This window comes from Cnephaeus nilssonii, assembly GCF_951640355.1.
Source record: "Cnephaeus nilssonii genome assembly, chromosome: X".
Classification (NCBI taxonomy): Eukaryota; Metazoa; Chordata; class Mammalia; order Chiroptera; family Vespertilionidae; genus Cnephaeus; species Cnephaeus nilssonii.
In genome coordinates this window covers 58,588,369-58,613,982 of record NC_137071.1, presented here as the reverse complement: position 1 = coordinate 58,613,982, position 25,614 = coordinate 58,588,369, and the positions used below count along the sequence as shown (strand labels likewise).

At 38.0% G+C, this 25,614-nt stretch overlaps 1 protein-coding gene and 1 pseudogene across 8 annotated transcripts in view; one reads left to right on the top strand and one right to left on the bottom strand.

Moving 5' to 3' along the window:
- Positions 1 to 25,614, bottom strand: part of PCDH11X (protocadherin 11 X-linked) — a gene marked incomplete at both ends in the record, with an annotated part of 1,090,738 nt that overhangs the window by 621,242 nt on the left and 443,882 nt on the right. The gene's annotated exons all lie outside the window — the stretch shown is intronic.
- LOC307096014 (succinate dehydrogenase [ubiquinone] cytochrome b small subunit, mitochondrial-like) lies at positions 20,756 to 21,231 on the top strand (annotated as a pseudogene). The gene has a single exon. The product of its transcript is annotated as a succinate dehydrogenase [ubiquinone] cytochrome b small subunit, mitochondrial-like (transcript).

Below are 25,614 nucleotides of genomic sequence, written 5' to 3'. Positions count from 1 at the left end.
CAAGTTTTTATTGAGATTTTTTACACTCAGAGCCAAGATTTAAACTTTGCTGAATGAGAAGAAATACCCTTGATCACTCTTATGGAATTCTGAACCGCTTTTCAAAGTAGTTTTTGCTGCAGACTTGATAATGTCTCTTAATAAATCAACCTAATATTATAAGGTCAAAACAATGTTTATATGCAAATCTTATACTGGAGTAAAATAATTTTGATGACAAAAGTGTTTGCATCAAAGTAATGTCAAGTTATTTTTTACACTCCAGCACTATAGAAGCTAAAACAAGAAGCAAAACCTTCATTTCCATATGAAGTTTCAACAAATAAGAGATTGAAGAGCTTCTGCCTAACCTTCAATTAGAAATGATTACTATTCAATGTAATGGCATGCTAAATGGCAAATACACATAAAGAAAATAATCTAATGGAATTCTTTACATGCCTTCCAAGACATAAACATGTTGAGCTACAACTATGTGATTGTAGTTTCATATCAGTATTTAGCAGTACTTATCTGTGTGAAAGGACATTTTCAGAGATCAGATACAAAACTCCATTCAACTAAAGGACTTGTATGTATGCATATAAGCATAACCAATGGACATAGACACCAGGGGGGTGAGGGCATGAACGGGAGTGGGGTGGGGGAGCAATGAGGAAATAAGGACACATATGTAATACCTTAATCAATAAAGAAAAAAAGGGTGAAAAAACCCTTCATTTATTTCATTAGTAGGTCTGTGTTACATAAAAACTACCTATTATTATTAGAACTGATGATTTCAATATCATCAATTAGATTTTGTTTGAAATTTATTTTCCCCTTTGTTATATAAAGACCTATTCTGGCCCTTTCCAGAAAAAGTTTGCTGACCCCTGATTTAGAGAAAGATGAAAGAAAGACTAATAACTATGATTAATGGACAAATCTATGAAATAAGTGACATCAGGTTTTAGATGAAGAGGTTGGAGAAGAGATTTTGTTTGTTTGTTTTTCCAAGGCAGGGAAACCCAGGATGTAGTCAGTATGACTTAAGTGGTATGAAAATGTAGCTCAATGGTGGAACAAATATATGAGGAAATGAATTAACCACATAGTCTTGGTGGACTTGCAATGTTAGCTGATGATTTTATAGAAGTTTTACAGTAAACAAAGTAGAAACACTCAAATGTATGTGAGCAAAGTGTCCTGTGCTACTCAAGTTACTAAGCAGATGTGTGCTCAGTGCTCAGATTTAACTTTATTTTTAAACCTAGTCTATTAGAGTTGTATTTTCCATGCATATGTTAAGCATCTGATTTAAACTTTTTTTTTGGTCAACTGTGAGCAATTTTATGTCTGTCTCAGTTGCCTTCTGTCAAATGTATAATGCCACATTCAAATGCCCATTGAATTAAGTGGGGATGGAATTTTAGGTGGTTAAATGTTTAATGCTATATGGATGTATCTTATCCATTTAAATCTGGCAACAAAATATCTCTATTGTATAACATGCTTCCTTCAATATTGTAGGGGTTCAGAATGAGTCACCCAAGATGTTTCTCTTTGGTGTACAGATGATTTTTGTCTAAAGGCAACTAATATTCAGGCTCAAGAGAAACTTCTACTCCAACTTAACTGGCTAGAAAACTTGAATTAAGCATCTTGCACATAATAAGAGACTATAAGAGATAACCTTTTTGTCCTATCTTTATTGTAGGGAAAACTACTAATTACTGACTCTCTTCTTATGGTGCTGCAATGACCTTATGAAATTCTAAGATTTCATATATAAGATGTCATACCTCATCATAAACACCTCATTTCCCCTCACCAGGCGAGGCTTGACTGGGTTGGGGCCGCCCATGTCTGGATCTCGCCCAGTGGGGGTGGGGCTGGCCAGGTCTGGGTCTAGTGCAATTATGAGGCGTGCATGAGTGGGCGGGGACTTAACTCTGGGTCCTGCAGCGCACCCCAGACTCTGACAGGAGGAAGATTTTCATATACATTTTATTAATTTTCTTTCATCTCTGACACTTATATTATAAAGAAAGGGCAAATAGCAATATTAAAATATTTCCTCCAATTAATTCAATTTTCATGTGCAAAAATTTTGTGCACTGGGCCACTAGTATGTATATAATTAAATTTCATTATTTCCACTTGTTACTCTGTCCCATATAGATTTAATTATTACACAAGCCAAAATAATCTAGGGGGGTAGAGAAAAGTTTCTTCCTCCTCTGCAATATTCAAATATTATAAATTTATTGAATTTTGTTTGGTACAAAAATAACTTAAAGATAAAATAATACTCCCATCCCTGACAATGTTCTTTCCATTACCCCTTCCATTTCACCAAACCCCACAGTTATAAAATCAATCAATAGCTAGGACCTTGTCTAATAAAATAGCTCCAATATATAGAGCTGCTGAGAATGAACTGTCATGCAAATGAGAGAAATGGCAATTCTAGGAAATATTAGTGCTCAAAACTTTTATTAAGTACTATAGGCCCAGTGCACAAAATTCGTGCACCGGGGGGGGTGGTGTCCCTCAGCCCAGCCTGCACCCTCTCCAATCTGGAACATCCCTCTCACAATCCAGGAATGCTAACTCCCAACCATTCACCTGCCTGACTGCCTGATTGCCCCTAACCACTTCAGCCTGCCAGCCTGATCACCCCCTAACCACTCCCCTGCCAGCCTGATTAACACTTAACTGCTACCATGCTGGCCCAATTGCCCTAACTGCCCTCCCCTACTGGCCTGGTCACCCCCAACTGCTGTCCCCTGCCAACCTGGTTCCCCCAACTGCCCCACCCTGCAGGCCTAGTCACCCCCAACTGCCCTCCCTTGCTGGCCCGGTCACCCCTAACTGCCCTCCCCTGCTGGCCTGATCACCCCCAACTGCCCTCCTTTGCCAGCCCAGTCACCCCTAACTCCCCTCCCCTGCAGGCCTGGTCACCCCCAACTGCCCTCTTTTGCTGGCCCGGTCACCACTAACTGCCCTCCCCTGCTGGTCATCTTGTGGCAGCCATATTGTGTCCACATGGGGGTGGCCATCTTTGACCACATGGGGGCAGCCATCTTGTGTATTAGAGTGATGGTCAATTTGCATATTACCTCTTTATTATATAGGATTTTAAGAAAATGAAATATGGTTCATCAGTGACACCTGAGAAATAAAATGCAGATTTGCATTTCTGTTTCCTTACATGCACCACGTACTGAACCAAACTGTATCTTTCCTTTTAAGGAATAAGATGTCAAGCTGTCAATAAAAAAGTAAAGTGCTTCATAATAATCACAGGCTTTACATATTTAAGCTTCATTTTAATCCAGTTCATATTAAGACAGTGCTCAAAACTGAAAAGTGAGAAGTGTGTCTTACCATTGATCTTCTTTGAGACTTATCACTGGCATTATTGGTAAAAATGAAAAAAAAATACTTCCAAGAGAAGGATAGATATTGGATCTTCTTATTTTTCCTGATTCATAGTTTAGACATTGAAAGACAATTCAACAATGTTTAAAAATCTATTAAATCCTTTAAGCACTAATACATTATTTTATTAGTGATGCCCTTTTGGCCTAATTAAATACACATACATGAAAGGAAAGATGTTCATTTATATAATTTTACATTTCAGAATCTGAAAAATTTCATGCCCTAATAAAATTGTCTATAGACTGCTTGAATGATTTTATTTACTGGATGTAGAAAGAGGCTGGCTCATAAGAAGCATCAATTCAGAGTAAATGCCCCCAAATCTATTAAATCTCTCCCAATTTTTCTCTGAAGCAAGAAGTAAGGGAATTGCTATTTAAATTTCCATGCACAGAAATGTGAACTATAGCTCAAAATAACCACAATGATACAGCTTTTGTGATAAATGGAAAAATATTTTCATTTTCCAAAAGACTTGATCTTTCAGGAAAATAATAAGAAATTGTTGCAGATGACCAAAAAGAGTAAAATTTACTTCCCATAATCTAACCTCCTTGCAAGAAAAGGTTTATGAAGCAACATAATTTGATTGAACCTTCTAAATCCAGCAGAACCTTCTAACTATTCTTCTCAAATGTGTTCCTGAGTGTAGCATAGAATCTGAACTTTAATGATCTGACATACTAAGTGCATTCTTTAACCTAATTCCAAAATTGCTATGTGAGATAAACCCAGACTGATTCTGTAGCAGTTTTAAAAAGAAATGTGAAATGCATCCTTTATCCTTCAACTTGCGAATTTAATTGTCACTCAAACCTAATGGTAATAAAATCATAGTTAGAATAAGATCATGGTATTTCTAACTGTAGTCTCAAAATTAAATTATTGTTTCAAAATCTACCAAAATGAGAATCCAGAGGAGTTTCAGTTTATTTAGCTATTACATTTTTTCTCAAATGTAGCCGATTTTCCACTAGAAATGTAAGCATGCTTTCATGTTCTTGATAATTATACACACTCCAGGAATCTTGGGTTTTGCAGAAATGTGACATTGTAAATTGTCACAGCCATCATTTTATTTTAGCTTATCAAAGACTGCAAGTGAGTTTAACTGATAGAGTATTGACATATTGACAGGAAGGAGGAAAAGTCTTCTCAAACCAGCATATAAAAATATTTTGGATTCAATGTAATATCTACCATAATGATACATAAAAGACATATCAGTATGTGGATGATGTTTCTAGTGATTACATTTGTGAAAACTTTCCTTCATTGTGATTTATTTCCTTATAAAAATGGAGATCCTTAGTATAGAAATAATATCCATAAAAAACCTGACAACATTTATAAAATATGAATTGTAATCTATAACTTATTTTTTACTGCAATATATTTAGTTGAAGAATTTCATGTTAAAAGCCTTGGCAAAATATCAATTTTTAATTTCTATAATAAATTACAGGGACATTTTTCAATGGCAGTGAATATACTCTAGAGATATTCTGAAATTGGAAAGGCCCTTAGTTAATTTGTTCTCTCCTTAACTCTTCTTAAGGTCCTCCTGCCATGGGTTTCTGTAGAGGTGCTAGTCAATATTTGAGGAAACAACAGGTGTTTAAAAGAGACTAAAATCTACTCAAGCAACAGTGGAAAAGGCAGGGCCTGTTGAATTTGCATCTGGCTTTATATCTTAATAGTTTTATGAACTTTGTCAAGTTAAAAAAGGACTCTTAGTTTCACCATCTGTGAAATGAGTATAATAATATGAGTCTCTTAGTATCACTGTATTGTACTGAGTTACTATAGTAAAGTGTCTGGTACTTTATAATTATCCTCTTCATTTGAACTATTACTGATAGATCTTCCCTATTAACATGAGTGGAAGCTATTTAGAGCCATCCACCACATGGTTCCCTCTCTAACTTTCTCTTTCCTTTCACTTCAACATTTTGAAACTAGAAATTTTAATTACTTACAAAATACTTTTGTATATCTCAAAAAAAATTGCCAACCTCTACAATAAATAGCACAGTAATGTGAGTATGGAGGGAACAGGGAAATCAGACATATAATTATTCATTACTTTTTCTAATTATTACATACCCTCTAATTGGAGAAACCTGTTTTGATTATAGAAAAATTCATTCATAAATAAATAAAAATAAAATTTCAGCCTAATTGATGATTGAAAGTTTTAAATAAATTCACTAATTAAAATGTTAAAGAAGACATTTAAATTTGCTTAAAAATAAATGAAAACATTTTGGAAGGAGGCAAGAAGAATAGGGTTGGAATGAGTAAATTTAAACATGGGGTTTGAGATTGATATTCATTTAAACTTTGCACATATCCTTAACATGTTCTGTTTCCTGGAAATACTGTATATATTACATGCTTGAAGAAATACGAGTAATTTAAGCTTTCCTAATAAGTTATACAAAGTAAAGTATTCCTGTATAAGCTTATAAGCTGAATTTATACCATGTTTTTTGGACACAAAGCCACAATTTACTAATGTTTCCTGTCCACAGGGTAATTAGGAGACATTTGTTAGAATTAAAGGGACATGCAAACCTATATTTATCAGCATTCTGGCACAGATAAAACATTGTGGGTTTTTTTGATTGTTTGTTTGTTTGTTTTGTCAAATTGGTGTCAAGAGAAATGAATTTCTGAAAGCAAAACACAAATTGATAGTGGTGGATGGAATGGTGCAGCAACAATTTAACACCAGTTTAATAAAACTTATTTAACGACTATGTACTTTTTCTAGGATAACTGCTATCTTCAAAGCTAAAGTGATGAGATATTCAGGAAAACAGTGTTGGATTACTTCATAGACCTGTCTGAGTCCCCTTGAGGTGGTTTGATATCACACCTATATGCTGATCCTCCTTCTGGATGTAATTAGAGCTGAGGGAAATGTGGTAAAAAGAGGATAGTAATTTGGGAAGAATATATTCATTTATCCATAGGATTCTAAGGGTACTGCCAAAACAAACAACAATTTTAAAATTGTCTTCAAGGGTAACAAATCTCCAGGTGTAAATATCAACAAGCTTGGAACATTTAATTAGATCTTTTATCTTAATCATCAAGTCAAGTGTATGTGTGTGTGTATTTAGAAAAGGAGAGATGGAACAGAAGAGGGATGAATTAACACTTAGAAAGCTCAGAGGTTTAACAAAACCTGACATGAGATTTGCCAGATGGCTTGGTACCGGATTGTAAAATTTGAAACTAATCTTCATTTAAGAGTTTTAATGGTTGTATCTTTCTTATAAAGCCTCTTGCTTTTCTGCTGGGGTAATTCTGAAAAAAATTATAGATCAGGCTTTAAAGAACAACTTTTATGAGCAGTCTCCTTAAATCTCAGCTAAACTGAACAAGAAGATTACATGTTATTATGATGTAGCACAGCAAGGTTTTCTCCCAGCAAACATAATGATGTGAAAAAGGATAAAGCTATCACTCTGTGCAAAGAGGTCATCCATAGCAGAACAATGCTTTTCACACAGATTATCCATATATGCTGAAATGTTCATATTGCAAAAGCTTTTTCTTAATATTTCTGTGAAGAACGCTCTGATCCTGACAAGCATCCAGATGTAGACAGCAAGTCCTAGAGATCATATATCTCTATGAAGTGCCTGTCCCAGAGAATTTGGCAGAAGTTGTATCAGTTACAGAAGTTATTGGAAAAAAGTATTTTATAATATACTAGAGGCCCGGTGCATGAAATTTGTGCACGGAGGGGGGTTGTCCCTCAGCCCAGCCTGTACCCTCTACAATCTGGGACCCCTCAAGGGATGTCCAACATCCCTCTCACAATCCAGGACTGCTGGCTCCCAATTGCTTGCCTGCCTGCCTTCCTGATTGCCCCTAACCGCTTCTGCCTGCCAGCCTGATCACCCCCTAACCACTCTGCTGCCAGCCTGTTTGCCCCCAACTACCCTCCTCTGCCGGCCTGGTCACCCGTAACTGCCCTCTCCTGCAGGGTTGATCACCTCCAACTGCCCTCCCTTACAAGCCGGGTGCCTCCCAACTGCCCTCTCCTGCTGGCCATCTTGTGGTGGCCATCTTGTGTCCACATGGGGGCAGGATCTTTGAACACATGGGGGCAGCTATATTGTGTGTTGCAGTGATGATCAATCTGCATAGTACTCTTTTATTAGATAGGATAGAGGCCTGGTACAGGGGTGGGGGCCAGCTGGTTTGCCCTGAAGGGTGTCCCTGATCAGGGTGGGGTTCCCTTGGGGCGTGGGGCGGCCTGAGCGAGGGGCCTGTGGTGGTTTGCAGACGGGCCACACCCCCTGGCAACCTAAGCAGAGGACCTGGTATCTGGAATTTATTTTCCTTCTACAATTGAAACTTTGTAGCCTGGAGCAGAGCCAAGCCTGGGGCTCCCTCTGAGGCCCACAGCCATTTGTGTTGGGGTTATAATTGAAACTTTGTTGCCTTAAGCGGGTGGGCCCGGCCAGGGTGTGTGGAAAGCTTTGCTTCCCCTGTAGCCAGCGGCAACCCTGGCCTGCTCTCTCAAGCTCCATTCTGCCGCCATTTGTTTGAATTTGTTTACCTTCTATAATTGAAACTTTGTAGCTTGAGTGGAGGCTTAGGCCTGCAACGGCTGGCAGAAAGCTTGGCTTCCTCTGTTACCTAGGAAACCTTGCTCTCTGTGTCTGTAGCCATCTTGGTTTGGGTTAATTTGCATACTCGCTCTGATTGGATGGTGGGCGTGGCTTGTGGACGTGGCTTGTGGGTGTGTTGGAGGTATGGTCAATTTGCATATTTGTCTATTATTAGATAGGATAATTAGTCTTAGTTAATCAAATTTAATTGAAAACATTTTCTCATTATTGCATAATTTAAATTTACTAAATTTTAAAAAATACATATTCTTATTAGCACATGGAAGACCAAAAAATCAACTACACAACACTATAATTCTGTATGTATTTTCATATTTCAATTTTCCTACTGAAAGCCAATTAAGGTATTGCCTTAATACTGACCCTCAGTATTAAGAGTTATGCAGTCATCAAATTATTTAATACCAGATAATTTGAACTTTAACATTGTAAATATAAAATCTTATCAGTAGATATCACTAAATTATTTTTAACAACTTAAAAGAATAATTTATGCTTACTTATTCATTAGATTATTTATGAGAGTGGCTGAAAATAATCAGTCACAGTAGACACAAATATTTCAAACCAATTGCTTACAAATAATTTTTCAAAGAATTAGGCCCAAATGAAGACACATGTATGCAAGAGCAAACACACACACTACTATAAACTTCATTTGGTCCCTATTTTCAAAGTAATTATTGTCATTGCTGTTACCATGAATTATTAAGAATACACTATGTAAGTAGCATAGATTAGTAGCACTAATCTACTAAATGGTTTCTGACTCTTTAATGGTGGCTATAAAAGCATTAAAATGATTCTAAACATAATTCAAAAGAAAATATAAATTCTCAAAATTTTATAAATTGTTAGCACAGAGTGGTAAAACTATGCTTTATAATACATTTTTTTCCAATAGAAATTGAAAGAGTTAAAAAAGTGAGATCAATTGATTATTTAGTAGCTTGATATAGGCTGATTTTTTATATAAACAGTTTTTCATGATTATGGAACCATTTAATTCTGAAATTTGCCTTGTGGACTGCTTAGACACTCAATGAGAATGGGCATTAGAATGAGTTTTACCTCAATCAAACTTGTGTTATTGTTTTGTTCATTTTCCATTTCTTCTGTTACAATAATTGCAAACTTGCACTATTCTCTCAAGCTTTTTAATCTCTTTGTCTCCTCTTACTTTAAAAAAAAAATCTTTCTTTATGGTTTAGAGAATAAACAGAAGCCCAAGTGGTTTCCATGTCACCCATTATTAGTTCCTGCTTCCATCTCAAATAATGAAATGGTGTTGATTCCACTTTTTCCCACACGTTCAGATACTTTGCTCCATTTATCCTTCCTTTTCCTTCCTTCCTATCAAATCTTTCCCATCTTTTAAAATCTCCTTCACCTTTATTCATTCAGCACTTGCTCAGCTTCATTTTCTAGAAAGAAAAATATATAAATGTCCAATATCTTAATAGGATCCTTATACAAAAATACGTTAAATACTTTTCAATAAATAGTGTTGGGAAAATTGGACAGATACATGCAAAAGAATGAAACTAGACCACCAACTTACGCCATACACAAAAATAAACTCAAAATGGATAAGGACTTAAACATAAGATGGGAAACCATAAAAATACTAGAGGATTCCACAGGCATCAAAGTCTCAGATATATGCAAAATCAATTATTTCACCCATACCACTCCTAGGGCAATGAAAACTAAAGAGAAAATAAACAAATGGGACTACATCAAAATAAAAACCTTTTGCACAGCAAAGGAAACCATCAATAAAACAACAAGAAAGCTCACTGCATGGGAGAACATATTTGCCAATGTTATCTCCAATAAGGGTTTAATCTCCAACATTTACAGGGAACTCATACAATTTAACAAAAGGAAGATAAACAACCCAATCAACAAATGGGCAACAAACCTAAATAGACACTTCGAAAGAAGACATAAGGAAGGCCAAGAGACATATGAAAACATGCTCAAAGTCACTAGTCATCCAAGAGTTGCAAATCAAAACAACAATGTGGTACCATCTCACACCTGTCAGAATGGCAATCATCAACAAATCAACAAACGACAAGTGCTGGCAAGGATGTAGAGAAAAAGAAACCCTCGTGCAAGGCTGGTGGGAATGCAGACTGGTGCAGCCATTGTGGAGAACAGTATGGAGTTTCCTCAAAAAACTAAAAATGTAACTCCCATTTGACACAGTGATCCCACTTCTAGGAATATACCCCTGGAAACTAGAAACACCATTCAGGAAGGATATATGCACTCCTATGTTCATAGTGGCACAATTTACCATAGCTAAGATTTGGAACCTGCCTAAGTGCCCATCAGCAGATGAGTGGATTAAAAAATTGTGGTACATCTACACAATGGAATACTACGCTGTGGTAAAAAAGAAGGAATTCTTACCATTTGCAACAGCATGGATGGAACTGGAGAGCATTATGCTAAGTGATATAAGCCAGTCAGAGAAAGATAAATACCACATGATCTCATTTATTTATGGAATATAATGAACAACTTAAAGTGATGAACAGGGACAGATCCACAGACAGGGAAGCATCTTTCAGTCCGTCAAACCTCAGAGGGAAGGTAGGGGATGGTAGGAGTAAAGAGGAGAGATCAACCAAAGGACTTGTATGCAAGCATATAATCTTAACCAATGGACACAGACAACAGGGGGGTGATGGCCTGAGTGCGGGGGTTGGGGGCGATGGGGAGATAAGTACACATATGTAATACCTTAATCAATAAAATAAAAATATTCACTCCTAATTCTGCCTTATCCATTTTTTTTTAGTTTGACTTATTTATTTCTTTTTAATTTATTGGGGTAACATTGGTAACTTTTAAATTTTTCTACGATGTGTAAAAGTAGAAATAATTCATGCAGTTACTGCATACTCATAGAAGTGTGTTTTTCACATGAAGAAATAAAAATATATATATATATATTTCATGTTAATGGGTTGGAAGAACTAAATATTTTTAAATGTCCATGGTACATAAAGCAATCTTCAGATTCAATGTAATTCTTATCAAAATACAAATGGCAATTTTCACAGGAATAGAAAAAAATCCTAAAATTTGTATGGAACCACAAAAGATCCTGAAGAGCCAAAGCAATCTTGAGAAAAAAGAACAAAGCTGAGATATCACACTATACTACAAACTATACTACAAAGCCACAATAATTGAAAAATTATGGCACAGGCTGTAAAACACACAGATCAATGGAACAAAATTAAGAAGCTATAAATAAATTCATTTATATATGAAAAATTAATTTACAACAAAAGAGTCAAGTATGTATAATGGAAAATTAAAGATTCTCCAATAAATAGTGCTGGGAAAACTAGCCAGCCTCATGCCAAAGAGAGAAACTAAACCATCATTATATACCATACACACAAATTAATTAAAAATTGAACCCAATTGAATATAAGGTCTAAAACAATAAAATACATAGAAGCAAACACAGGAACTAAGCTTCTGGATATTTGCTTTAGTGGTGTTTTTGTAAATTTGACCCCTAAGGTGAGGGTAACAAAAGCTAAAATAAATGGGGACTACATCAAACTAAAAACTTGTGCACAGGAAAGAAAACCATCAATGAAACAAAAATATGGGAGAAGATATTTTTAAATGTTACTTTTGATAAGGGATTAACATGTAAAATATATAAAGAACTTATATAACTCAACAATTCAAAGATGGGCAGAGAATCTGAATAGGCATATTTCTGAGGAAGACATACAGCTGCCCAAAAGACATATGAAAAGATGTTGAACATCACTAATGTTAAGGAAATGCAAATCAAAACCATAATGAGATATTACCTCATGTCTGTTAAAATGACTGTTATCAAAATACAAGAAATAACAAGTGTTGAAGAGAATATGGAGAAAAGGAAACCCTCGTAGACTGTTGGTGCAACCACTATGGAAAATAGTGTAAAGGTTCCTTAAATTAAGAATAGAGCTACCATATGATCCAGCAATTACTCATTTGGGTCATTTTTCAAAGAATATGAAAACAATAATTTAAAAAGTTATATGTAACCCTTTGTCTATTGCATTGTTTATAATAGCTGAGACATGGAAACAACCTGAGTGTACATTAACAGATATATAGATAAAGAAGACGTAGTGTACACACACACACACAAACAGACACACTGGAATACTACTCAGCCTTTAAAAATATGAAATAGTGTAATTTGTAACAACATGGATGGATCTCGGGGGTATTAAGTGAAATAAGTCAAATGTAAAAGAACCCATATGATTTCACTCATATGTGAAATATAAAACAAAAAATAACGAATGAACTAACAAAACAAAAGAAAACTAATAGGTACAGATATCAGAGGGGGTAAAGGGTGGAAAGAGAGAAAATGGGTAAAGAAGGAAAAATGAGTAAAGAGGGTCAAATATATGGTAATGTAAAGAAACTAAACATTTGGTGGGGGCATACAATAAAATATGCAGATATTGAATTATAATGTTGTACCTAAAATTTACATAATACTAGTAATCAATGTTACCTCAATAAAAATTAAAATAACCAAACAAATAAATAAAAGTGAATTGGAAATATTTTCACACATAAATGTCTTTAATTGAGAAATATATGATTCTTTATTATCTGTTATAGCAACATTTAATTTGAAATATAAAAGTATTATTTTGGAATTGAGAAGAAAAATCTATATATATAAAAGCCTAAATGACCATTAAGACCGAACAACTGGAACAACCAAAATGACCAGTTGACCAGTCGCTATGACATTCACTGACCACCAGGGAGCAGATGCTCAACGCAGGAGCCGCCCCTGGTGGTGAGTGCATTCCCACACCCAACCTCCCATGGCCAGTCACCTCCCCCGATCCCTTCGCACATCTAGCAGGCACCATTCAGCAGGCCACAGCTGGCCCGACCCCTATTAGGACTGGGTGATATGGCCCCGATAAGCCCTGATTGCTGGCCAGGCCTAGGGACCCCACCCGTGCATGGATTTTGTGCACCAGGCTTCAAGTATATAATAATAGCTTGGCAAACTATATGCTCAAAATACTAAATGTTATTGCAATTAATGCTCAGTGAAATAAACCATTCAGAGAAAGATAAATACCATATGATGTCACTTATATGTGGCATCTAATGAACAAAACAATCTAATAAAATAGAAACAGAGTCACAGATACAGAGAACAGAGTGACAGCTGAAGAAGGGAGGTTTTGGGGTGCTGGGTGAACTCATCCTATCTAATAGAAGAGTAATATGCAAATTTACCCTACCTCTGCTACACCCACAAGCCATGCCCACCAGCCAATCAGGAGTGAGTATGCAAATTAACCCAACCAAGATGGCTGCAGCCACAGAGAAAGCAGGAGGCTTGGGTTTCCCCAGCAATGGAGGAAGCCAAGCTTTCCGCCTGCCCTGGCCTGCCTTGGCCTCCGCTTAAGGCTACAAAGTTTCAATTATAGAAGATAAATAAATCCCAACAAAAATGGCTGTGGCCGCTGAGCGAGCAGGAGGCTTGGCTTTGCTCAAGGCTACAAAGTTTCAATGATAGAAGATAAATAAATCCCAGATACCAGGGCCTCCACTTGGGTCATCAGGGGGCGTGGCCGGCCTGCAAACCACCACAGGCCACTCGCCCAGGTTGCCCCACGCCCCAAGGGAACCCCCACCCTGATCCAGGACACCCTTCAGGGCAAACTAGCTGGCCCCCAACCGTGTACCAGGCCTCTATCCTATCTAATTCTCCTATCTAATAAAAGAATAATATGCAAATTGGCCATCACTCTAACACAGCATGGCTGCCCCCATGTGGTCAAAGATGACTGACCCCATGTGGACACAAGATGGCTGCTACAAGATGGCCAGCAGGGGAGGCCAGTTGTGAGGGACCAGGCCTGCAAGGGAGGGCAGTTGGGGGTGATCAAGCCTGCAGGGAGGGCAGTTAGAGGTGATCAGGCTGACAGAGGAGGGAAGTTGGGGGCGACCAGGCCTGCAAGGGAGGGCAGTTAGGGGCAAACAGGTTGGCAGGGGAGCAATCAGGCTGGCAGGGGAGTGGTTAGGGGGTGATCAGGCTGGCAGGCAGAAGTGGTTAGGGGCAATCAGGACGGCAGGCAGGTGAGCAGTTGGGAGCCAGCAGTCCTGGATTGTGAGAGGGATGTCCGACTGCCCGTTTAGGCCCGATCCAGGTAGGTATAAGATTGGGCCTAAATGGGCAGTTGGACATCCCTCGAGGGGTCCCAGATTGGAGAGGGTGCAGGCTGGGCTGAGGGACACCCCCCCCCCATGCATGAATTTCGTGTACCGGGCCTATAGTAAAAATTATAATATTCCTATTATCAATATACATAAATACAGTATAGCTGAAGATAAACTAAAGATTGAACTACTCCCTGCAATGAAAAATATGACACAAGGACAGTTTAGGTTAATGGCATAATACTGTCTCTACTACAAAAAAATCATACAGATTCTACTGTATATAAACTAGGTGCCATCATGAAGTGGATCTGCTGTATATCAATAGTACTAATATTACCCACTCACACCCACAATTTACAGTGAAGATGAATTAACCTTTCTCCAGAACACACACACACAATAAAGTTTTTATCACTACCATCAGTCTGCAATTTTGCTTGCAGGATATATTTCTAATGACATGTCAGATGAAAAATCTCTTTCAGTTGCATATTAAAATTTGCACTGATAATTCCTAAATGTTAAACAGGTCTGCCCTTAACTATAAATTAATTATAATTGCATCATCTCTGTCTAGCTTGTTATCATTCAGACATAAAAATCATACCAATTATATAAATAGAGAATTGACTTATAAATTTATCATTTTATTTCCTACTAGAGGCCCCGTGCAAAAAATTTGAGCATGTGTGGGGTCTCTAGGCCTGGCTGGCGATCAGGGGCAATCAGGGCCGATCAGGGCTTCCTTCCCTCAGCTGCCAGCTGCCAGCTGCCAGCTGCCAGGGGGGGCCTGCCTTTCCCTGGCTGCTGGCTGGAGCCTTTCTTCATTTCGCACTGCCCCCTGGTGTTTAGCACCTATCATAGTGAGCGGTCGATCTCCTGGTTGGTCGAACTCCCAAGGGGACAATTTGCATATTAGCCTTTTATTATATAAGATAGTTCACTTTCCAAACTAGAGACAAAATATGTGTGAAAAGCTTTGTCAGGGAACTGGTAGCCACAGCAATTTTGAATTATTTTTCTTTACAAAATAATTAGAAGTCAGGAATTTAAAGAATTATATATCTATTGTCTCCTAATATCAGAATATTAGGTTCAAGTGTGAGCAGCGAGATGGAACAATCCTATTTTATTATTGAAATTATGGATTTGTCAATATTCATATCATAAGGCACAAGAAGGAACTTCCTCCCAGCTTGAGTATTTGGTGAAGAAATGTTAAAACTTAGAAAATCAATGTTTTCAATTCCAATCAATATTCACATACTAGGTAGAAACAAAGTAGTAATAGATTTCACATAAAAAAGAAAACTGTCCTGTGCAGTTGTTGTCTTAAAAGTCCTCTGAGGTTTTCAAAGTTGCTTATATTGAATTATTGGCAACACAAACATGGCCAAATAGAGGCCCTCATTGCTACTATGAGAAATTGGTTTGTAAGTGTAAATTCAATATTAAATAAATAAGAAGAATCGTGAAGTTAGACTATTTAATCTATTATTTAAAGTTAGTTTTCAGCAAAAGAGAACTTAATAATTAACCATTTAAAAAACATTTATTAATATTGTTTGCTAAACATACATATCTATATTTCCTAAGTTGATATCAATAAGCCAGTAATAAACAGAGCTAAGATGATTTTTATAGTTTAAAAAAATGTTGAACTAAGGTATTGGTAAATCTAATTTCTTTTTTAAAGAAACCACAGAATATGTATTATGATTATGTTAAAGCTCTTTATACAATAATAACATTTATAATTTTTCAAGAGTTTCCTAGAGGAATCTCAAGTGATGGACTAAGAAAATGTTTTGACCCAAATTAGTCTACAATCTGCATCACTTGGCTAAAAACCTGAAACAAAGAGTAATCAGAGGAATACAGAGGCATTCAAATAAGTAAGAATAGAAAAATAATAAATATAATTGGTGAGAAAAGAAAGCCATTAGCTGTCTGAAATATGACTGGGAAAATTGAAGAAAAAAAAATAGATGTGACCTATAAAACTGCACTCCTATCCTGACCAACTCCAATTATTAGTTTAATTAAAGCAAATTTACCTTGACCAAAGGAAGAAAAATAACAAGCAAGTATAAAAATGGAATTTTTAAATTGGAGTTAATTTACAAATTGGAGAAAAACTAACACTGGTTATGTTTGCATTTGTGCATTAGGAAATATTTGCATATTATGACATTATAGTAAAAATAACAAAAGCCTCAACAAAACACCAACATCATAATTACATCTCTATTTTTTAAACTTCAGAAGCTAGATTAAAATCACTTCAGTTTATTTCATAGCAGATTTTATAGTAAGCAATCATTAAGGACTAGTTAAAATGGGAGGGGAAAAAAGTAAAGATGAATTCTCTATATTTTTGAGAAAACAACATTTCATAAACCAAAAAATTTTCTTCACTATATTATTATTTTCCCATAATTGAGGAAAGAGCAAATAATTTTATTTACTAGACTCACTGGAAATTTATTTTAAATAAATGCACATTCAGCCATTCAGCTCAGTTGGTTGGATGGAGTATTGTCATCTGGTGCATCAAATGGTGGCAGGGATTCCTAGTCAGGGCACATATGGAGGTTTCAGGTTCTATCCCTGCTCCAGAAATGTGTAAGAGGCAACAGATTAATGTGTCCCTCTCACATCAATGTTCTCTCTCTCTCTCTCTCCTTCTCTCAAATCAATAAAATAAAAATAAATAAAATAAATGCATATTCATTCTATGAATATATAGAAACAATATTGAGAATGATGAGATAGACAGGAATATTGAAATTCTTTCGAATATCAAGAGAAAATACAATTGCTTGCAGTGTTGACTGGTTAAAGTGATTGAAGAAATGAACCTAACAGCAAAGTTTTATCAGCTGTTATTTATTAAACTGCATACTTTACACTGAGTGTAACATCCTATATAATAAAAGCCTAATATGCTAAGTGTCCAGTTGTCCAGTCGTCCGTTCAACCAAAGTGTAATATGCTAATAATATGCTAAGGCCGCTCAACTGCTTGCTATGACGTGCATTGACCACCATGGGGCAGACAGTCAACTGATTGACCAGTCGTTGTGACATGTACTGACCACCAGGGAGCAGATGATCCGACTGGTAGGTGAGCTTGCTGCTGGGGTCCAGCTGATCGGGACTGAGAGAAATGGGGTGGACACACCCTGGAGCCAACGTCCCGCATCCCTCCCTGGCCCCAATCATGCACCTGTGGGGTCCCTCGGCCTGGCCTGTGCCCTCTTGTAATCCGGGACCCTTCAGGGATGTTGGAGAGCCAGTTTCAGCCCTATCCCACAGGCCAGTAATTAAAAAATATGTCAAATAGGGGTTTCAAAGAATATAAGAAGATAAAAGATTCTTCTAGTTTAAGCCCTTCAGATTGTCTTCTAATTTTTAAATATCTGATCAATTTGCCTTTTTATTTATAACTAGAGGTCCAGTGCACGAATTCATGCATGGGTCGGGTCCGACCGGCCCGGCCCCAATTGGGTGGGCCTGTTGGGAGGAGGAGATGGTGGGAGGTTGGTCTTCCGGACCTCCCTGATTGGGACCCGATCAGGGCCAGGCCCGCCAGGGGAAGGGACCATGGGTAATTGGCCAGGGGGCCCTGCCTCCGATTGGGGTGGGATGGGCCGATTGGGGGTCAGTGGTTAGGGAAGGGGCTGTGGAAGGTTGGCCAGCCAGCCCCACCCCTGATTTGTGTGGGAGGAGGCACTTGGGGGCAAGACCAGGTTGAGGGAGGGGCTGCAGGAGGTTGGCCAGCCAGCTCCACCCCCTATTAGGGTAAGGGGGGCAATCGGGGGCATGGCTGGCTGGGGGGAGGAGCTGCGGGCCAATTAGGGTGAGATGGGCTGATTAGGGGTGAAGCCAGCCAGGGTAAGGGTCCATGGGGTTTGGCAGGCCAGCCCCACCCCTTATCAGGCTAGTTTGCTAGCACAGTGGGCATCATAGCGACAGGTCATTTCCAGTCATTACAGTGTTCTCGTCCCTGGCTTTTTATATACATAGATGGTATATATCATTTGAGTAGATAGGAAAAAATAAGACAGAATTTATAAACACAAACTTTGTTTGCTCACAGATATGAATTCAAATACTATTTGGGCAAGCTAACTTGTTCTGAAACCTTGTACAAGTTAGTTACCTTAATTGAATCTTGGTTTCCTCATCTTTAAAAAGAATGAAAACATTTCTCTCATGCAATTGTTTTAAGGATGAAACAGGTATTTATACATAACAATTAGAATAGTTCTTTGAATATATCATTAGTATTCAGTAAATGCTACCATCTCTTTCTTGTTAGTCCATGGTAAATATAATCACCCTGATTGATAATCAACATTAGGGCATAAGAGGGTTTATTTTAATTTGCTATAAATTCCATGAAGAAAAATATCAAAGTTCAATACAGAACTTAATTATAATATTAATTCATTGTACATTATCTCCTTATAAGTCACATCTCATTGGGTATAACCTCACCTACAATACACCTTTATGTGGCAGCCTCAAGTTAGTTACTAATTTTGTTTTCCTCTGTCTGCACTTGCTCATACAAGCCAATCCACATAGTAATTGCTGCTCCTTCAATGCATAGCCATGTTTTGACCCTTTCTCTTTGCATTTGAAAATATCTTCTTGATTTATGCATGGTTCAGTTCTTTACCCCTTCTAGATCTTTGACCAAATGTTATAAACTACAACATGCAAATTTGCAAATATTAGTTTTTGAAGAAACTCCATACTGTTCTCCACAGTGGCTGCACCAGTCTGCATTCCCACCAGCAGTGCACAAGGGTTTCTTTTTCTCAGCATCCTAGCCAACACTTGTCATTTGTTGTTTGTTGATGATAGCAATTCTGACAGGTGTGAGATGGTACCTCATTGTCATTTTGATTTGCATATTTCAGATGATTAGTGACTTTGAGCATGTTTCCATATATCTCTTGGCCTTCCTTATGTCCTCTTTCGAAAAGTATCTATTTAGGTCCATTGCCCATTTTTTTTCATTGGGTTGTTTATCTTCCTTTTGTTAAGTAGTATGAGTTCCCTGTAAAGGTTGGAGATTAAACCCTTATCGGTGATAACATTGGAAAATATGTTCGCCCATGCAGTGGGCCTTCTTGTTGTTTTGTTGATGGTTTCTTTTGCTGAACAGAAGCTCTTTATTTTGATGTAGTCTCATTTGTTTATTTTATCTTTAGTTTATATTGCCCTAAGAGCTGTATCAGTGAAGATATTGCTTCGGCATTTGTCTGAGATTTTTGCTGCCTGTGGATTCCTCTAATATTTTTATGGTTTCCTGTCTTATGTTTAAGTCCTTTGTCCATTTTGAGTTTATTTTTGTGTATGGTGTCCCACTTCCAGGAATATACACTGAGTGGCCAGATTATTATGATCTCTGAACGCATAATAATCTGGCTACTCAGGCCCAGTGCATGAATTTATGCATGGGTGGGGTCCGGCCAGCCTGGCCAGGGGGGAGGAGACATGGGCGGTTGGCCATCCATAGTGAATCACAGGAAAATTTGATTAATATATCCTAAAGTTTCATTCTTATATGTTAATTCTATTTAGGCTAAATTTGTATTTGTGGAGACCTAATGTGTTAATCCAATGGAATAATTGTAATAATGAGAAATGTAAAGGGTGGGATAGACCAACTAGAGAAGAACCTAGAAAGAAGAAAGCTAGTTGGGAGAAAATGGGAAGATAACTCCTTATAGTCCTGTCTCATCATCATTCCCAAACATTCCATTCATAGTGTCTAGTAATAGCTTTCTTGAATTTCTACTCATTCCAATGGATAAATTGGAGTATAAAACTCAACCTTGGAAGGAGGTGAGAATTGTCTCAGCTAGATGTTTGGCTTCTTGGGCTTTCCAAGAGATTCATGCAATAAGTTCTCAGGTAGGTTTCACTCTCTCTAGGCAGTTCATCCACATTCTCACCTTAGGCTTTCTATTTTTTACTGACTATAAAAGTCAATAGGAGGATTTTCATGTCTATGATAACACACAGAAGAACAAACACTCCTAAGTTTATATTCAGGATTAGCCAAGGTTTAGAGCAAATAAAATTCTCTTGAACCTTCATCCCAGACTAAAAACAAAACAGTATGCTATTTAATAAAGACCTGGTAATGTTGTAAATCAAATTTTCATAAGTATCTGCATTTCCTTCTTTGTTAAGATGAAAACCTGAGCTTGCAGACTGGTTTGCAGAATATATTATTTTAACAGTACTGGCAGAATTATAAAAAAAAACAGGAAAACATTATTCTTATACCTAAGTTCTCATATTAAGATCCATATATTACCTTTGTAATGTTTTCATTCTTATTTTTAGATTTTGACATGTTTCTTATCACCACTTTAAATTAATTTCATTAGATGACCTTGAACCTTCAGGAGCGATATGGCTAGTGTGTGGAAGCTGAGTGCCCTCTGCGGTGCCTGAGGAGGCCGAGCTCTCTTCCTCCGAACCCCAGTGGTCAGACCTGCTCAAATCTCAGCATTTTTCCAGGACCAACCTACCCCAAGATGGTGTGGAATAAAGCACATTCACCTGTCACCCAGCCACCATTCTGGTTCCAAAGCTGTGCCTCTCCACTGGACTGGTGAGAGGGTTGTCAGTGTTTTGCTCCTGGGCCTACTTCCAGCTGCATATTTGAATCCTTCCTCTGCGACGGACTACTCCCTGGCTGCGGTCCTCTCTCTCCATAGTCACTGGGGCCTTGGACAAGTTGTTACTATGTTCAAAAGGAAGCATTGCAGAAAGCTGCCAAGGCCGGCCTCTTGGCACTCTGGGCTTTCACCTTTGCTGGGCTTTGTTATTTCAACTATCATGATGGGGGCATCTGCAAAGCTGTTGTCATGCTATGGAAGTTCTGACATTCTTGACTTAATACCTTGAAAATTGATTGTACACCTCTTTGCCTCTGCTCTGTCATGCCATTCATCTCACAATAAGGAAGAAATAACAGATGAGTCCACTGGTGAGATAAACTTCTTCTGCTAATCACCTTGCTAGTTGTAGAATTTAATCTGTGAGGAAAAGGTTTGAGAGGAATTGTATCCAAGAAATTGTGAGACAGAGTTCCACATTCTGTCGAGTGAATGAGGTTGTCCTCCAGCTTCTCAAGACTCACAATGTAACTGAACATTATATATGAGCTTTTGCATTTTAATTTACCAAACTCTTAAAAGGAATTCAGCTTTATTACTGTCGATACCTAATCAAACTTCTATATTTTCCCTAAGAGTTATGGAGAGAGGAAAAGCTATTAATTCATAAGTAAAGACTGCAGAAACTTATGCAGCACTTAATGTTTGAAAACTTTCGCCCTTTGTTTAGTTGATATCAGTCACTGATGGTTATATGTCTTTGGGAACCTTTAAAGTTAGGAAATGCTATTACTATCAGGATATTTTATGTTACTAATTTCTAAGTCCTGGTAAAATGAGCTTGGAGAACTTCTGAATATAGAGAAATTCCACGCAGAGGGAAGAGGTACCCTGTAAAGGTATCAAAATATTACATGTTCTAAACTGAGACTTAACTCCTCAAATGTGTTCATTTTACTTGTCCCAAAATAATATTCACAAATACAAAACTTTAAATAATAAATTATTATTTTTCCCACTGTGAGAATCTTTAATGTGAAATGTATTCTGTGAAAATTTAAAAAAATAAAATTCTATATAGTAAAAAAATAAATTAATTTCATTAAAAATTCAACCCTATGTGGTAGGGAGAATAATGACTCTTCAAAAGTGTCTACATCCTTAACACTGAACTTGTAAATATGTTAACTTGCAGATGTGATTAAATTAAGAGTTTTCAAAGCATGAGATTATCCTGGGTTATCCAGGTGCATGCAATATAATCCAAAGGGTCCTTATGAGGGAAAAAGGGAGGGGAAGAGAGTCAGAAAAGGATATCTGAAGAGGAAAGCAGACATCAAATTGATGCAAGAATGAGCCAATGAATGTGGACAGCTTTTTAGAAGCTGGAAAATACAGGAAGAGCCTCTCGGGCATATGAAATTGGAAATACCTATTAGACATCCAGGAGAAGTTGAGCTGAGGATGTAAATTTGGAAGTTATCAGTATGTTGATGCTATTTAAGCCATGAGACCCTATGAATGCAGCCCTAATAGCATGCTGTTTTACCCTTTAAAGAAGCATTTTGGACTTTTATCTTCCAGAATCATGCACTAATAAATTTTCATTTTTTTAAGCCACTAGTTTTGTGGTAAATATTACAATAGCAATTGGGAATTAATATACCTTCTAAACATTTATTTAAAACAAGAATATTCTGAAATCTTATATAATAAAAGGCTAATATGCAAGTAGACCGAATGGCAGAACAACTGGTTGCTATGATGCACACTGACCATGAGCGGGCAGACACTCAATGCAGGAGCTGACTCCTGGTGGTCAGTGCACTCTCACAGGGGGAGCACAGCTCATCCAGAAACCCTGAGCTGGGCTCATGGCTGGGGAGCTCAGCGGTGGTGGTGGGAGCCCCTCCTGCCTCCACAGCAGCACTATGGATGTCTGACTGTGGGGAGCAGGACTAAGCCATCAGTCAGACATCCCCCAAGGGCTCCCAGACTGCAAGAGGGAGCAGGCCAGGCTGAGGGGCCTCCCCACTGCACCCGAGTGCATGAATTTTGTGCACCAGGCCTCTAGTATGTAAATAAATAAGTTAAACACAAAACATTTAAATGGTAACCACTGCCTTGAAAATATTGGCTAGTGCTGATATGTCAGTACTTATGAAAACTCAGTGGCTTTTGCATTATCTGAATCTTCACCAAAGCTCAAAATTTATTAAATCTGATGAGAATAAACTACCAATGATCTATGCAGGACACAAAAGACAAGGATACTTCATATGAACATTGATTTAATAAATATTTAATAAGCACCTACTCTGTGTGATATACTGCTCCACTTATTAAGGATATAGCTGTGAAATAGAACCATAAAAATATCTGCCCTCATGGAGAATATATTCTACAGGAAGTGTGAAAGAGAATAAACATGATAAAATCTACATAATCTATTATGTAGTGATCAATTCTGTGTGACAAAATTTAATACAAACCAAAGGGATAAACTTTTCTGGGGTGTACAGTTGCTATTTCACATAGAGTCATCCAGGAAGGTCTAGTTGAGGAGCTGACTTTGAACAGTGATCTAAAGGAGTTAAAAAAGCAAGCCATATGAATATCTGAGGAAAGAGAATCCAAGGCAAATAAAACAAAAAGAACAAATTTTGTGACACAGAAATGTGTTTGGTATGTGTTTGGCTAGGTGCCATGTAAATGGATTGGAGGAAAATGGGAAATGTAGGAATACCTGTTAAGAAGCCATTTCAATAAGCTAGACAAAAGATGATGGTGGCTTGGACAAGATTGGTAGCAGTGACATTGTCAAAACTTGTTGGATTGTATATATTTTAAAGGGAGAGCCCACAGTAGTTGTTTAAGGACTGGGTATCTGGTGTAACAGAAACAGGAGTCTAGAGTTTGTGCCAGCAACTGAGATTACAAAGCTTCAGGAAGAGCATATTTGGAGAAAGGGAATCAGAAGCTGAGTCTCGGGCATATGAAGTTGAAAATACCTATTAGACATCCAGGAGAAGTGTGAGCTGAGGATGTAAATTTGGAAGTTATCAGTATGTTGATGTTATTTAAGCCATGAGACCCTATCAGATCCCCAAAAGAGTGAGAGTAGATGGGGTGGAGCAGGGGCTGGGTGGAGGGGGGGTAGGGAGGAAAATGGGGGTATCTATAAGACTGTCAACAATTAAAAAACACTTTGAAATGAGTATTTCTTATGCATGTGCAATTCAACTGTTGTATAATAAAACATTTGGCTAAAAAAGAAAAAGGAAAGAGAAGGGGTTGGAAAACGGAGCTCTGGTCACTGCAATGTTAAGAGTCTGGGAAGATTAAAATAATTCAGCAGATGATACTGGGACTGAATGGCTTTGGTGTTAGAGTACCAAGAGAGAGTGAGGTCCAGGAAGCCAAGAGAAGAAAGTAATTCAAGTAGAAGTAAGTCATCATCTGATTCAAATGCTGCAGGTAGGTAAGATTAAGAATTTTGAGCTGATCATTGGATATAGCAACATAGAGGAAAGTATTAACCTTGTTATAGCTACTTCAGTAAAGTGGTAGAACAAACCTCTGATTGGAGCAGGGACAAGATGTCTTCCAGGCTCTCCAAACATTTTTCATACTTCTACACTCATATAATCTCCAGTTGCTCCCTGAATAAGCTCAAAAGGATTCCATGAGAGAAGTATGGAACTCATTTTTAACACTGCCTATTTAATTAAGTAAACTATACACTATGCACAAAGTAATAAGCACTTTACGGATGAGAAATTGTGATTTTTTTTATTATACCAAAGCTTTTTCAATGAAACTACATTTATATTTAATCCTCACCCATTGATATATTTTTCATTGATTTGAGAGAGAAAGGAAGTGGGGGGGGAACTTCAATGTGAGAGAGAAATATCATAGGCTGTCTTCCATACACATCCAGCTGGGGATTAAACCCACAAACAAGGTGTGTGCCCTGACCTGGAATCGAACTCAAAACCCTTTTGTGTACAGAATGATGCTCCAACCAACTGAGACACCCAGCCAGGGCAAAAAGAATACTTTCATTTCACTCTATTTCTCTACTAGAAGCCCGGTGCACAAAATTTGTGCACTGGGGGGAGTCCCTCAGCCTATCCTGCACCCTCTTGAGGGATGTCTTTCTCACAATCCAGGACTGCTGGCTCCTAACCACTTGCCTGCCTGCCTGATTGCCCCTAACTGCTTCTGCCTGGCAGCCTGATAGCCCCCTAACTGCTCCCCTGCCAGCCTGCTTAACACCTAACTGCTCCCCTGCCTGCGCGATTGCCCACAACTGCCCTCCCTGTTGGCCTGGTTGCCCCCAACTACCCTCCCCTGCAGGCCTGGTTGCCCCCAACTGTCCTCCCCTGCCAGCCCAATCACCCCCAACTGCCCTTCCCTGCCAGCCCAATCACCCCCAACTGCCCTCCCCTGCTGGCCTGTTCACACCCAACTGCCCTCCCCTGCTGGCCATCTTGTGGTGGCCATCTTGTGATGACATGGGGCCTCCCATCTTGTGATGATGTGGGGGCAGCCATCTTGTGCCAAAATTGCATGAATTAACCATAATATTTTATCACTTTCAAAAATGTTAAAGTATGGAAACATGCCATTAGGCCCCTGCCAGAA